Below are 7,061 nucleotides of genomic sequence, written 5' to 3'. Positions count from 1 at the left end.
CTAAGGAAATTGAACTATGTAGACAATGTCATGTTCTGTGGCTTTTCTTTGCTCTTGCAGAATTTCAGTACTGTATATGCACAATTCTGAATAGATCCTACGTAGAGGTAGCTTTCAGGGTGCTATATGGGTGGCACTAAATTCCGGAGCCCTAAACAAATCCTTTAGTTTACATGCCACAGTTGTGCCTCTGGAACTACCATAAGCTGTTTTTTTAAGGGAGTGAGAATCAAATCATGTCTAATTCATGTAATTCATATTGTAGTCGAAAGGATTTGAATACTTGAGAAAAAGGTGACCTTTCCTGCCCTGCCAATGAGTGGTAACTGATATTGAAATAAACAAAGCAACTATCTCATACCTTAATCTAAAAATCCCCATACACATTGAAGTTCTGCCAATATATACATTCAATAAATTGGTTTAAGGAGAGGTCACTAAGCAACTAAACATTATTTTACTGGTTGGGAACCCTAAAAGGTAGCTACTTCCTGTGGCTTTGCTCTCAGGCCTGGGCACTGCTTTGTTTATCAGTGGATAGTGAGTGTTACCCAGGAGAGAAAAGGCAACTATCTTTTCAGTGTTCGAAACGTTGGCAGGTATGTGGATGTTCTCCAAAATGTAGGATCAACAGCAGATGCCTGAACATATGGCAATGCTCACCACATGTAGCCTGTCTCCCATGCCACAAATAGTAGAAAGAGAGATTCTGAAGAGGCAGCACTTTGGAGTTGCACAAGCTCCAGGGATCCCTTTTTAAGTAGGGACAGTCCCTATTTATTGCTACCTGTCCCAGGTAAATCACAGTCTGCTTGAGAAAGGACATCCTTTTCAACATTTTGTTAGAATGGAATGCTAGAGCTGCCATTCTTGGGGCTTTAGATACTTCTCCCAGATTTCTAGATGTGAATCTGAGTGAGTGATGGATGCATCTTACATCTTATTTTATGAATAGAATGCATGTGTAAAAAAGGGAGAAACATTTCATCATCTGCTTCTTCTATGACCCATCTCCTGTGTCCTGATCAAAAAGACTTCCTGCTGCAGCCCTGCTACCCATTCAAAATGTCTAAACAGTGGATTGGTAGCAGTTGTGTAATAATGGATGCAGCCCCAGCCTTTGGATCAAATGGGGATCTATGATGTGCACAGGACTGCAATGCAGTTTCCAAGCCACCCAGTTGGGAATTTGCAAGTGTTGTGCCTCTGTTAAAATCAAGGGTGGGGAATCTCAGGCCTTCCAGGCCTCTTGACTTTGCCCTCAGGGCTCTCCCCAGATCACCCCCCCCCCCGCAGGCCACAGCACTTTCTGCATCAGCTCCTTGAGTGCTTTTGCCTGGTGGTAGGAATGTGTCATTGAACTCTTGCTTGCTTGGAAGGAGGCTAGAGAGTGTATGTGCAGAAACCTCCCATTTCTGCAGTGCTGTAATGTTATCTGTACCAAGGTACATCACATTCATTGCTGTGCTTATTTTTGCCTTTGTCCTCTCCTAAAACAGGTTTGTGGCCCCTGGAAGGTTGCCTATGAGGGAATGTGGCCCTTTCTTCACTACCTGGTGCTCGTGTTTAAATAAATAATTTTACAATATTTCATTTTATTTTATTCGGATATGGAATAAATAGCTTTCATCTTTCCAGTAATGCAGTGGTGCTCTCTCTCCTTGTCCAGAATTGTTTAACTGTTGTAGCATCCCCCACCACCAGGCCTGCTGAATCTACAAGGGTTTTTCTGTTTTCTCTCTCCCCCCGCCCCTTTTGATCAACTATTATATTTGCAGTGATCAATATGGGGAAAACGTATCTGCATCTTTTGTACGACATCTCATTTGCATGACGTTTAAAATCATATTACGAAACATTTTCTTTATGCTTGCTGGGGTGCAGTGTCACTGAAATAAGGTCTCCTTTTACAACTTTAACTCCACTGAACTTCTCTGTGTAAAATATACAGGATGAAATCTATTTTGTCTAGAGCATACACATGCTAGCTACCATTTCGCACACTGACATGAGCATGGTTCAGTTTGTTGATTACATATTACAAGCTGCTCTTTTTAAAAAGCTTTCTTTTTAACCCAAGGAACAAATTCCCTCTGCTTTAAATTGCTGCAGGAAGAGGCAGGTGAAAAACAGATTTCAGCTACAAGGCCCAGGCAGTAATCTCTGATGTGAGCAAGGGATGCTACAAGTACACTACTAGTGTGTACCTTTTTTCATCTGTGAAATATTAAGCACTTAAAGCATTCTGCACCTTGGGAAACAGTTCCTCCTGCTTGTAAAACTAGGCAGTAAAGGGAGACCACGAGGACTCAGGACCAGATAGTGCTGTGCACACAGAGACACACTCACACCCATCTAAGAATCAAATGATTAGGAACTAAAATATCTGCCAATCTTAAGAATTACAAGTTGTGCACAGAAAAAAGGTTCTATTACACCTCAAATACATATCCAGTTATTCAGCTAAAGCTAGGTCACAGATGTCCAGCACTAGACTAGAGTCTGCTTTTGCTAATCCAGTATTAATCTGCCAGTAGAGCTATGTTGGCTTTATTATTGGTAGGGCCCTAACGGAGAGACTTGGTTGCTCAGGAAAGGCAGAGCCAAACACATATTTGCTTTCTGATCAATCCCAGTTCTCCTGATGGGCTGTGTTGGGGGTATTCTCAGCATTCAAAGACCCTCAGCTCAACTACCACTGCAGTGCTCTGCCAGGAGAGGGAGCTGGGACTCTGATATTCAATAGCCTTTGATGTTTTCTATGCCCATAATATGATGGTGCTTGTTATGATCATTGAGTGTTCACAGATGTGCCAGGGAAGATTGCCAGATTTTCAGAAGACCAGTTCCTGAATGCACAAAGCTACAGGGAGGAACATTTCCTGAATATTTTGTTTGCCAGCTGGGTTGCCACCCATAACCTTTTGGCTGTTATATTTTAGACAGTCCACCCAGCACTAACTGGTTGATCTTGGATTCTGGTTTTTTTTTATTACTGTGATAAACTTCATTGTATTGTTATCTTTTGTAAGCTGCTTTGAGAATCTTGTGGGCTGGGAATGAAGGGCACCTTTTTAAAGAAACAGATTAGTAAATAAATTAATGTTTTTCTTTCCAATATTTTTCCTTTTGCAACAAGTCATGATCATATTTCTCAAGATAATAAATAGAAAACACATGATTATGATGCAGTCTGCCTGTATGCTGGCACAAATTTCAATTCATTCTGCCATTTCTGTTTTGTTTTTTTAATGTGTATGAGGTAGAAATACAAAAAATTGTAAGGGCAGCAAAGATGCTTGAACAGCAAGCATGCTTGAAAAATAAGGATAATTTGTAAAAATTATTTTAATGCAATTGCTTTGAAGATGAAAATTGCTCTTCAGGATAATAGGCCACAATGATCACTAGGTATTAGTGACCTGTTTTCCAACTCCTTATTTAATAATTAAAACTAAAACAATGTAATCCATGGTTATACTCTCATCATAATAAGCCCCTTGATTTTGCCCTTGACATGGTGAACAGCTAGACTGTCCATAATTTGTCAGGATAAATGCTGGCAACCTTGACACCAACCCGGAAGAGGAGATATTTGAACAGCTACTAAAATAAGCAAATAAGGAATTAAAACTAGCTGGGGCTTTGTGACACTATAGATATATCCAAACCTAGTTCAGTTTAGTCTAACTAAGAGGTTTGGGTGCATACTAGCAACTCCTGATTCATCTCTTTCCTCACTCAGGTAACCTTAACAGGTAGCCTTAGGCCAAGCACTTTTGACCTATAAAAACCAGAATGGTCTGGACACAGCATACCTAACAGACTGCTTTCCTGCCCTTTGTCCCATTAGGGGAGGGGCCATATCTCAGCTGAAAAGCATCTCCGTTGCCTGCAGGAAGTTCCAGGTTCATTCCCTGGTATTCCAGGTAGGAAAACTCCAGAGATCCGCTGCTAGTCAGTGCAGACAGCCCTGAGTAAGATGGACCAATGGTCTCATTCCATATAAAGGAGTTTCCTATATTCCACTGCAGCCCCTAAAGTGAAACAAGAGCATTCCATACATTCACTGTGTTACGAGAATATTCTATGAACATAGGTGTCCCCCCCCCAACTAGTCACATGTTTATGCAGATCTTTCACACATTCAGGTAGATGCTGGTATATACTCTTGTGCAATAAGACAGCAGCTTCATAACCCACACAAAGGAAGTGGGCACATTAGGATAAGCTTTGTTCTGGGCCAAATCTGAGTGGCATGTCTTTGCCTGGTGGCGTGTGGCTCAACTGAGCTGGAAATGGGGAAGATTTGCCCACACCTTGGATTCTGCAGGAACCTATGAGAGAAAGTTCTCCTGTGGACTGCCACAGGGGGGAGAGGGGGAAGAAGTCTTCTCCCTTGGGTCTAGTTACAGGTAGGTAGCCGTGTTGGTCTCCCTTGGGTGTTCATGTCATTTTGTCCTGTGAGCTTCTCGCCCACCTGCCTTCAGATCAAGGCCTTGACAGAGTTGGCACTTGGTTGGAGTTTGTTTGCCTTTCCTTCAGCAAAACTTATTGCTTTCTTTTGTTAGGCAGAATAACATTGTCTTTGTGTAAAGGCAGAAATGGCATTGGGGAGGATCAACATAGTAAAGGTGGACCCCCATAAGTGGTCTGAGGGGAGGATTGGCCATGGCACCCCAGAAGCTTGGGCTGGGCTCTGACTGGCTGGAATCCTCACCCTGGTTGCCCAGTGAGACCCTGAAAGCTTGCCTTGTACCACGACAGGGTTCAGCACTAGCTGACTCCCATGGAATGCATTTGGTGGGGTCCATCCTCAGCAGATCCCATTCCACCAGCTTGGGGTCAGTTTAATGAGGAACTGATCCTGACCCTACTGCTATGGCAACCCTTATCCCGCCTACTGCGTTCCATAAAAGATTTGGCCTGATTTCATCCCAGCACCTGGTGTACTGCCTGATCATATGCTGCTCTTCTGGATCACGTAATGCGCCTGCCAGGGCTAGCGAATAGCAACAGCTACATTGCACTTGTGCACTCAAATGCACATCAAAAAAGAGAGGGCATTTTGCAATAAGAAAAGTAATAGAAAACTACAGTGGAAAATGCCGGATAACAGCCATTTCATGTCAACATCATTTAACTCCACTTAATTTTGTGTGAAAATAAATTGGGATGATTGTTCACAATGTGATTTGTTTGGAAGTGACCAAAGAGAAGCATTATCGCTGGCTGCTCCAAAACTGTAGAATTGCTTTCCTTGAGAGATCTACAAAAGTCTAGGCTTAAGTATTTTTCATAAGTGCTCCAAATCCTTTAAGCTGCCAATTTGTGACTGGGGTAGAGTATTTTAAGTTCTGTTTTTAAGGTTTATATTCACAGACACCGACAGGGAAGCAGTGGCCCTCCGGATGTTATTGGACTCCAGTTTCCATCAGCCCCATCCAATGTGGTCAGTGGCCAGAGATTATGGCCAGAGGGGCACAGGTTCTCCATACCCATGTAAAAATGAAGTACTACCCAACCTGAGGCTTCCTGCAGAGGCAGATTTAGGGGAGCAGGACTGGTTCAGTTGCACTGGGCATAGAGCCTTGGGGATGCTACAATTATGATGTAGAATGGGGGGGGTGAGAGGGGGTGCAGAATTTTAGTGTTGCACAGGGCGCCACTGAAATTTGAGACTCCAAGGTCTGCCACTGCTTCCTGCATTCCAGGGGGTGTAGGTGTGGCTACTGATCTAAATAAATGAAATGAAGGAAGGACTAGGGAATGGTTTAGAAATAATCAATTTTATCCTGAGTTGAAGGTGGAAGTAGATCTCTGCCCTCCTCTCCACCCAGCTTCAGTAGAAAAGAATGATGTGAAATGTGTACTCACTATCCCTGGAGCTTTCCTTACAAAGAGGCTTAGGATAAAGAATAAACAACCACAATTTCCCATGCTAGAGTTATGATTGCATATGCTTATACTAACTAACAATTTATTACATAAGTACGCTGTCAGGAGATATATTGGCCCCAGAGGCCTTTTCCAATCCCAGAATCACCCCTTCTTCCTGATGCAGAGTTCCTGCCAAATCCCAGTGCAGCCAGAGGGAGTCTATGTAGGATCTTAAGAGACAAGAGGAAACATGTACTCACTAGCAAAAATATTAGTGCTAAATCATGCTAGTGAAACCATGTTACTTAATGTAATTCCTAATGCAACAGCTTTTCCTGGTTTCAGTCTGATCCCTGTGAGAGAAGACAACAGGTTTCAGTCTTCTTCCTTTCTGCTATTTTAGGAGGAAAAGGAGATAGCCCTAGAATAGCTTAGGTAGGGTTACAGGGACACCTGCCCCAGACCCCATCTAGACAGGAGTATCACATATTTTATGGCATATATGTTTACAGTTATTAAAATAATACTCTTTGCATACATCTATAAAACAGATTAACACATGAAACAAAGAATGGCAGCAGTCTGCTTCATCAATGAAAAATTTGAATTTCAGCAGCAATATCTTAAAAGAGCAGAACTATTCCTAAGAGGCTCAGTGCCAAATTTTGCTACTGGGAGTTGGTTGAAGCATGGAATTAGAAGTCTTCCATTTTTAGCCTAGTTGTATGTTAAAGGAGGCAGCTAGCCCCACTGATAACCTTGAGAATTTTTGGTGGAAATGTCTGCATATGAATATTTTGCATAGTCTTATCCATATCGTGTTTGTGGAAGCTCTTTCCATTGATTGACTGGGCTGGGGTGGTGATGTGAAGTATTCAGTTACTCAGGGGATTCAATACCTTTCAGTCCTGTGACGGAAAGGAAATTTGTTGGTTAGACTGGGATTGAAACCTTAAACAGGAGCAGGCTAAAGATGGGGACACAGAGCCAAGAGACCCAGAAGAAATGAGACATGCGGTGATGGAAATTAACTGAGAAAGAGTGATCTGAAGGAAAGATAGATGGTTTTAACAAAAAGGGCAGAGGTGACCTTTCAAGGACCACAGGCCAGTGGTGGGTGGGACCAGAGGCAAAAGTGGGCAGAACAATGAATGCATATTTAGCCTTTGTACAATGGGCTA

This window comes from Podarcis gaigeae (genome assembly GCF_964106915.1).
Source record: "Podarcis gaigeae genome assembly, chromosome: 5".
Taxonomy (NCBI): domain Eukaryota; kingdom Metazoa; phylum Chordata; class Lepidosauria; order Squamata; family Lacertidae; genus Podarcis; species Podarcis gaigeae.
Note: the sequence above shows the minus strand (reverse complement) of the source record.